This window comes from Sapajus apella, unplaced genomic scaffold (assembly GCF_009761245.1).
Source record: "Sapajus apella isolate SASKATOON/1434 unplaced genomic scaffold, GSC_monkey_1.0 scaffold62, whole genome shotgun sequence".
Classification (NCBI taxonomy): Eukaryota; Metazoa; Chordata; class Mammalia; order Primates; family Cebidae; genus Sapajus; species Sapajus apella.
The window spans coordinates 19,875,575-19,884,727 of NW_022437002.1; the positions used below are offsets into that span (position 1 = coordinate 19,875,575).

The 9,153-nt window shown below is 47.1% G+C and overlaps 1 protein-coding gene across 1 annotated transcript in view; it reads right to left on the reverse strand.

Annotated features, from left to right (window-relative positions):
- The window catches only part of TRABD2B (TraB domain containing 2B), a 224,890-nt gene that overhangs the window by 166,250 nt on the left and 49,487 nt on the right, over positions 1-9,153 (reverse strand). The gene's annotated exons all lie outside the window — the stretch shown is intronic.

Genomic DNA, 9,153 nt, shown 5'->3' on the forward strand with positions numbered 1-9,153 from the left:
GGAGACTGCACAGCAAGTCCCTGATTCCCCAGGTTCTGGTTCATTGTGCCACACTAGGCTGACCCCAAAACCTATGCAGGGCCTGGCCCTCGAGGTGCTTTGTGAAGGAGTCCTCCCCACTCCCACGCCCCCTCCCACAGTCCCCAGTCACACAGGTCAGGCCCACAGCCCTGTCCTAGCTGGCAAGGCGCATTCTTCTGGCACTGCCATTGCACCACTTGCAGATGTCTGGGGGCACAGCCTGAGTGTGGTGAGGCAGGAGGCCCTGGATGCCAGTAGGAGGGGCAGGCGTGGCCCAGAGCCTGCTAGCATTCTGCTCCTTGGATCTCCCCTCGCGTGAGCAGCTTTGGGGAGTTCTTTTGGTGCTGTTGTAATTTATTGTTTCTGCTCTAATGATTGCTCCATGTCTGATTATAAATGCCTTCTGGCTGGGGGCCCAGACTCAGAAAATTCCCATGATCTGCTTCCAAAGCTGATGGAGCCATAAACGGGACTCATGTCTCTGTTTCATCATCGGCCACATTTACAAGGGAGGAGGATCCAAGGCCAGACACAGGGCTCAGAGTGGGGATGTAACAGGAGGAATCTGGTGACCTGGAATTCCCATCGGAGCCCCAGAAGGGTATCTCCTGGGCCCTGGAGAACCTTCAAAGTGGCATGCCAAAGAGCCTGCTCCCTTCCTCTCAAAATACAAGGCAGAGTCCAAGTTGGAGTGAAAGGGGCCTCCAAAGAACTGTCCAACCCTGCCTAATGCCCTCCCTTTATCCACCTGGAAAATTCCTACTCACACCTCAGGAGGCAGCTTTGGTGTCCTGCAAGAACGCTGCTCTTACACCTGCAGCCTCCTACTCGCAGGCGGGCAAGTAGACTGCTCCCTGTAAATCTCTTCCAGCATGACACCCCCTAATCATAATTATACCTACCATTTATTGAGGCTCTCCTCTCTGCCAGGCAACATGTACCTTATCTATTTTTCACCTCATCCCTGGGAGAAAGGCACTATCCTTAACCACATTTGACAGACTAGGGAACAAGAAAGCTCAGGGAGGTTAAGGGAGTTGCCTAAGGTCAAACAACTGTCAAATAATGAAGCTGGACTTAAATTCAGAAGATTCCAACTCAAGATTTAAGCCTTACACTATGTGTGTTCACACCTGTCGTCACTATTGCAACAGGCTGTTTCATCTCTTGCTTCATTAAAATAGAGCTTCTGGGGACATATCTGACCTCAGTAGATGGGTGCTCAGGAAATGACCCCTGAGCAAATTTCACATAAAGAAAGTCCTAGTGCAGTAAGTAGGTAATAAAATCAGGGCAGTCACTTATCACTGCCCTGCTGCAGGATATTTAAGTGGACCCACAAAAGCAGTGGGCAAATGCTTGAATGAGCAAGTAAGACAGGATTGCAGAAAAAAATGCTACATCTCAACTGAGACTGAAAGTCCTGAATTTTCTAGGTTAGTCCTAATTTTAGATACCATATCTCATTAGTTCCTTATGTCACCAGAATGACCTAGAAACCCCAATATTTATATATCTAAACTGTATCTCTCATATGATATTTCATGTCCAGAAGAGGCATCTCCAAGGTCCCACTATGTCTTGTAATTTAGGATTCAGGAAATAAAGCCAAAGAAAAAAAGAGCATCAACTTTAGAAGCAGGCAGACCCATGCTCAAATTCCGATTTCGCTGTTCATTAGCTGTGCAATCTTGGTCATACTGTTTTCCTTCCCTGAGTCTCAAATGTAAAAATGGAGCTAAGAGCTGCTGCCTTGCAGGGCTGTTAAGAGTAGTAAACAGAAGAACATATGGGAAAGCACCCAGAATGGCACCTGCACACAGGAAGGTCTCGGCACTATGAGGTCTCTCCTTTCTCTCAGATGAGGTCAGGCAAGAGAGCCATTCTTAGCAATAGGCTCAGCTGAATGCAGAGGGTGTGATGTACTGGTGGACCAATGATCAAAGAGAAAAGATTGGCTTGCTTGGGGCTCAGGTCATGAATTGGATGCTTCGTCATTTACAGACTCACAATGAGCGTGGATGAAATAACAGGCCACCCTAAGAGCAGCCCTACATTAGGGCAGAGGGAAATAGATGGGTAAAATCTTACCTCACTCCCAACTAGGAGTTCACAGTGTGGTAGAGTAGAAAAGCAATAGGAAAGGTGAACAGAGGACCCAGCAGGTATGAGGGTAAAGGGCAAACATTCAGCAAGGAGCTCTATTAGGCCTGGAGATGTCAGGGTAGGCTTATGGAAGAGCTGAGTCTTAAGGAAGGGATAGAATTTCTGTGAAAGAGTATATTCAGTTACTATACAGGTATAAAAGATATAAAAGAGGGTGCTATACAGACAAAAGATAAGGCATAAAAAGGATAAGAAATTTTAAAAATTAGTTTGCTGTTATATTTTGGGTTTTGGAGGAAGCTTAAAACATCTATTGCACTCTCCTTGTTGTCAAAGATATTCTGTTTCCTCCACTTAAGAGCTGCGTGATCTTGGCCAAGTTAATCATACAGTGCTTCAGTTTTCTCATCTGTAGAATAAGTATGATAACAGTACTTGCCACACTGGAATGTCCTATGGTATAAGTATGTGGAAACTATTTACAACACATTGGTTAATAAATAAGAGTCACCATCACCACCACCACCACTACCATCACCATCACCATCATCACTACCATCATCATCATGATCACCATCATCATCACCACCACCACCACCATCACCATCATCACCACCACCACCTTCATCATCATCATCGTTACCATCACCATCATGATCCTCATCACCACCACCACCATCACCATCACCATGACCGCTATCATGATCATCACCAACACCTTCATCACCAACACCTTCATGATCATCATCATCATCGTTACCATCACCATCATGATCCTCATCATCACCACCACCACCACCATCACCATGACCACTATCATGATCATCACCAACACCTTCATCACCAACACCTTCAGGATCATCATCATCATCGTTACCATCACCATCATGATCCTCATCATCACCACCACCACCACCATCACCATGACCACTATCATGATCATCACCAACACCTTCATGATCATCATCATCATTGTTACCATCACCATCATGATCCTCATCACCATCACCACCACCATCATCACCACCACCACCTTTATCATCATCATCGTTACCATCACCATCATGATCCTCATCATCACCACCACCACCACCATCACCATGACCACTATCATGATCATCACCAACACTTTCATCACCAACACCTTCATGATCATCATCATCATTGTTGCCATCACCATCATGATCCTCATCATCACCACCACCACCACCATCACCACCACCACTATCATGATCATCACCATCACCACCACCATCACCATCATCACCACCACCACCTTCATCATCATCATCGTTGCCATCACCATCATGATCCTCATCACCACCACCACCATCACCATCAAGATCCTCATCACCACCACCATCATGACCATCACTACCATCATTACCATCATCACCATCACTGTCATTATCATCACCACCACTGTCACTATCATCACCATTATCATCACTGTCATTGTCATCACTACCATCATCAACATTATAATAAATGAGAAAACCGAGTCCCAGAAAATGGAAGAGGTTTGTCCAGGATGACTTAGAGAGTTAGAGGTAGGCCCCAACACTTTTCCTTTTTGAACGGGCACAGAATTTTTAGAGGGAAAAAAAAAACAATCTTCCTGTCACAGGTAAGAGCCCCAAGATCCTTGACAAAGGAGCCAGGTTCATGGAGATGAGGCTACTCAATGTTTAGATGAAGGTATTGTCTCTTAAGGTCAATCATTCTGCCTCCTGTCCTACTGATGCCAACTGTCCTTCAGCTCACACCACCTGCAGCCAAGGACAGAGGGGAACATTCCAACCCAGACACCCAGGGAGAGGAACCCAAATACTCCAGACTCAGTGAAGGGTTGAAGCAGGGGCAGTGCACACATCTATCACGACTTCCTTGTTCCAAGAGGAAATGGGAAAAACTCCTAGCTCCCCCTCAATCTGGCAGTGGTCTCCAACAATATTATCATTCTCCAGTTCTACTACTCATGGTATATTTTGCCAGCCACAAATGGGGCCTAAATTATACATTGTGGCCACCAAAGCTCCGGGACAGGCCCATAGAATAAGGCTTGAGGGAAATTAGATGAGGCCAAAGGGAACTCAGGCCTGAAAGAGACTAGAAAATAGAAAGGGATGTACAGTCCATTAGCAGGACCCTTCTCTCTTATCAGTGTTATATATGTGAGTGGGGTTCAAGGCTGCAGGCACAGAGAGGGCACAGAAGGGAGAGGAGAGGAGAGCAGAGAGGCCAGTCAAGAGTAAACTCAGGACGAACGAGTCAAAACACCACTGGTTATTTCTGTCCCAGCTCCATCTGTCTCTGGAGTATGACTGTCCACAGACCGTTTCACCTGTCCATCTGTTTTTCTGAAAACTATGGTACCTTCTATACCAAATCCTGGGCTAAGCATAGCAGTGGACAGGGAGGTAGGGAGCAGTGGTAGAAGGCATCTGCTCCAATCTGTCATCTTTTTGGAACCACTGGGAACTGGGAAAATGCATCTCTCTCCTCTGCTTTGATAATAGTGCATATTCCATGACTCTAGCTTACTAACAGCTGAAGGGATCTCAGAGGAATTCTCCTCTCTGGGATTAAGACCGGGAAATGGGGCAGAGGGATCTCCCACTTTCCTTTCACTGGAATCCTGTGTCCCTGTCTAAAATACTGCGTTGGACTGGATTCAGTTCAACTATAGCAGGAAGCACAAAACATTTGAGACCTGTGGGGTGAAGACAATGTGGGGTGAACCCAGGCACAGAAGAGCAGCATAGCTGGAGAGAAGGTCCTGGCTGAACACTAGGGTACTCATTTCTTCTGGAAGCAGGGATTTGAGATTGCTTCTTGGCAGGAGGAGGATAAGAGGTTGACTTTAATGGGTTCCAAATCCCATAGACGGAAAAGTAAGAGAGTGGGCATGAGACAGACAGACAGTGAGAGACAGAGATAGAGAGAGGCAGACAGACACAAGGTGTGAATTAGGAGGGAGAAACAGCTTAGGGAAAGATGCGGGGCATGCAGGAAAGAGGTTTCCAGGCTTAGGTGCCTGGTGTAACAGTGCTGAGGAAGAGAACAAGGATCACGAAGACCACATGGTGAGGAGCCTTAAATTCCTAATGCCCCCCAGGATTCTGTAATTATCATTAATTAGTAAGTTCCACTTTCAATAGGGTGTGGAGGCAGAAGATGGGATTGAAAGCACAGGCAGAGGATTTTGAAAATTTTTGGAGTCCAAGTCCAATAAAAGCCAACACGACCATGAAGAGAAGACATTCAGTGAGCAGGCTGGTGCACACACACCAGGATACCAGGACGGATGCTGTGATTTAAGTTAGAGAAGTTCTACTTCACATTTTATCATAAAATGGTAAGAAGATTTTGAGTGATAGCAGTAGTAATACTAAGAATAAAATAAGGTAGCAATGAAGAATGCTGACGAGAGCTTACAGTTATGCAGGACTGCTGTTTGCCAGGTGCTGTGTTCTCTGTGCTTTCTGGGGCTCTCTCTTAGACCTCTCAACAGCCCTATAAGACAGGGACACTGTAATCCCCTGGACAGATAAACATTACAGGAGCTTGGAGAGGCGGAGTTACTTGCCCTAAGTCACCCAGCTCATGATAAGCTGGGCTGGGAGTCTAACTCTGATATTAACCACAAGATTACTTCAGTGTCACTGTTACAGACAGGAAAACTGAAGCTTCCAGAGAATAAGTGACTTACTCAAGGTCACACAATGAGTCCTCCTTTCCAAGTCCTTCATTCAAACCTTAACTCAGAGCTTCCTAGGTACCAAGCTCTGTCTAGCTCAGGCCTCTGGTAACTTCTGGACTATTCCATAGCCTCCTCACTGGCCTTCCTGCCTCTGGCCTCTCCTTTCTAGTCCACCTCCCTCCCACACTGCCCCCAGAGTGGTCCTTCTGAGATCCAAGCAAACCTCGCAGAGCTCCCAATGCCCCAGGAAACACTCTGTCATGGAAGGCCCTTCGCAATCTGGCCCCAACCTAATTTCCCAGGCTTCCGTCCCCCACCATCCTTGATGCACCCTTTATCAAGCTTCTCCCTGGCCCCGATCACCATGCGGTTTCCCACAGGGACTCTGCTTACACCATCTGCTCCGCTGTTTACAAGCCCCTTAGACCTCTTGTCTGCCTTATCTATAAACTCTGACTTCTCAAGATGCAGCACTGGCAAACGTCCCCTGGCTCCAGGTAGAATGGATGATGATTCTGGCACCCAGTACCCTGTAGGAGTCTCATGTGGCAGGATCACCCTCCCTGCTTCACAGGGAGCTGGGTATTTACCTGTCTCTACCATCAGACTGTGAGCATCTCAAAAACATGTCACCATGTCCGATGACGGCAATGATGGAATTTGTTGGGGTGTACTATGGACAGGGACTATTATTATCTAATACTTGAGAAAACTGAGGCATAGAGACACAGGAATGGCCCAAGTCCACACACTCTAGGAATGATCAAGCTGGCGCAGAAGTCACATGCCTGCCTGCTGTCACCACTGCCTCCTGGAGAGCTCTGGATGTGGCAGATGTGACTACATGTTCCCTCTCATGAACTGAAGGACCTCACTGGCGTCCTGAGCCCCACTGCAGTACTCTGTCCCCATCGGCCAGGCGGGCTTCCTGGGCAGGACCTTGCCATCCAGCCTAGACACGAGTCATCTCCTAAAGTCCAATAAAACCCAGGCACAGAGGCAGGATGCAGGAACAAATTAGGCTTCAGTCAGAGAGAAATAAAGGCAGCAGTGTGGGGGAATCTCGAGGGCATGGCAGTCCAGGAATCCAGAGGGGAAAATGCCCATAATGGCATATTTTCCAGCAGTGAAAAACATTAAGACCCACTTTAGAAATGTAGTTCTCACCACAGCTATTCCTGGACTCCGGCCCAGAAGAGCAGTAGGGCCATGTGAATGACACTCTCCACCCACACTTACCCACTCCCGGCTGGTCTCTATCCCAAAACATCTTGTGCTTCTTCTGTGCAGCCTTCCCAGACTTAACCCTCCTTCCTGCTCTCTGTGGCCAGAGGATGCCAGAGAAAAGCAGCACCTCTGAGACTCTCACCCTGGCTACTCCTCATCCTATCTCAGAGAGACCAAGGAGAGGAGAGGGGACTTACTCAAGGTCCCAAAACCTCAGTGGTAGAGCCAAGATGAACACCAAGGTCTTTAGAGTAGAAGTCCCCAAGCTTCCGCTAGCCACACTGTGTCTCGTTACCCTCCCCTGCCACCAGCTCTATCCTGATAATCACTCACACACCCATGCACACACATACACATGTGTACACATGAATATACACACAAACACGCGTGTACGCACACACTCGCAGACATACATGTACATACATTTACACATACTTGCTCACACAAACACATAGATATGTGCCCACTTACACAAATGCACCTGGTTCAACAAAAACTGAACTACATTAAGAACCGGGAGAACTGACTTCCAATTGACCTGGCCACTGCATGGCTATATGAACCTGGCTACATCATTTCACGGCCTCAGTTCTCCATGCATAAGCCAGGCTAGTGACCCCCTTGCCTACCTCTTCAGGTTGTCTGTTACATGGCTGAAAGGAGAGAAGGCATGAGAAGGTACTGATGAGCTATGCTGACTTGCCTCTGTCTCCTTGGAAGCTGATGGCTTGGCAGCTCTGAGGCCCAGCCACTTGGGTTTGAGTTCCTTCTCTGCCACATACTATCTGCATGACCCTGGGCAAGTAACTTCACCTTTTTGTGCTTCAGTTTCCTTATCTGCAAAAAATGAATAATCACAGAACTTAGCCACCAGCTTTTAGTGTGAGGATTCAATGAATTAATACTTGTGAAGTTCTTGGAACAATGCCTGGACTATTATAAGTGTCCAATAAATGTCAGTCCCTGGAATGCCATTGTTATATTAATACTTATTAGCTTACCTTTGCCTGGTGCAACACAGGAGTTCAACAAACGCTTGTCTAATGAAGGACTAAACACTATTGGAAAAGGAGGGTGATGAATCAGATTTGCTCCCTCCTGGTACTGGCAGTAAATCCGATTGCATTACAGTCTCTCTGAGCTGGGTTTTGTCTTCTTCTTCCCTCTTTTGTTCTCAGACTCCCTGACTCACCAAGGACACCAAGAGTCCCCAGTACCCCATTCAGGATGTCATATTCTCCACCTACAGGTGAGCAAAAGCCTCCTGCTCTCTTTGGAGGATAAGCATGGCAGTTCCTTGGCTCACCAGCCCAGAGCACTTAAGAGCAGAGCAGGGCCAGAGTGGGAGGGGCCGGGAGGGACTGGGTTGGGGTGAAGGGGCCGATCCGGGTAGCAGTGGCTCCGTAGCTGTGGTGTCTATGCATTTGCAGTGTCCTGCTCCAGCAATCAGCAAGCACTACTCCAGGCCAAGTAGGGCTCAGGCGCTCTGCTGTTCCTCTGCATGACTCAAAGGAGCTGTGGCTGCTGCTGTAATTACACTCTCAGGACATCCCTCACCACCCACCTAGTGCCCTCCTGAACAGAAGACTCTCCTGGATCCCAGGTTTGGATCAAATAATGATGACTACCGCAACAACAATAATCTTAATGATAATAATTTTTGCCTATTTACCAGGTTCCAGGCAGGCATGACTTTAAACTCTTCATGCATATTAATTCATTTGATGCTTATAACAACCTAGGAGGCAGGCACTACTATTACAGCTATTTTATAGATGAAGTAATGGAAGCAGAGGAGGTTAAGAAACCTGCTCTACACAGGAAGACTGGTAGGGGGCTGAGCTGGGATTTGAATCAGGCTGGCAATGTGAGAGCTCAGGATTCTTACTTGCTATACCCAAGCATTCACTGATTCATCATTCTGAAGTATTTTAGAGTTGTTATTGGATGTTTCTTTTCCTTTTTGAAAGCCTAAATCCAGAGGTACTTGACTCCTAAAGAAGAGCGCAGGCTTTGAAGTCGGGGAACAGTGGGTTCACAGTCCAATCATTTGGTTATTCTGAGCCTTCAGGAAAATTTCTTCCTCTCTCTGAGCC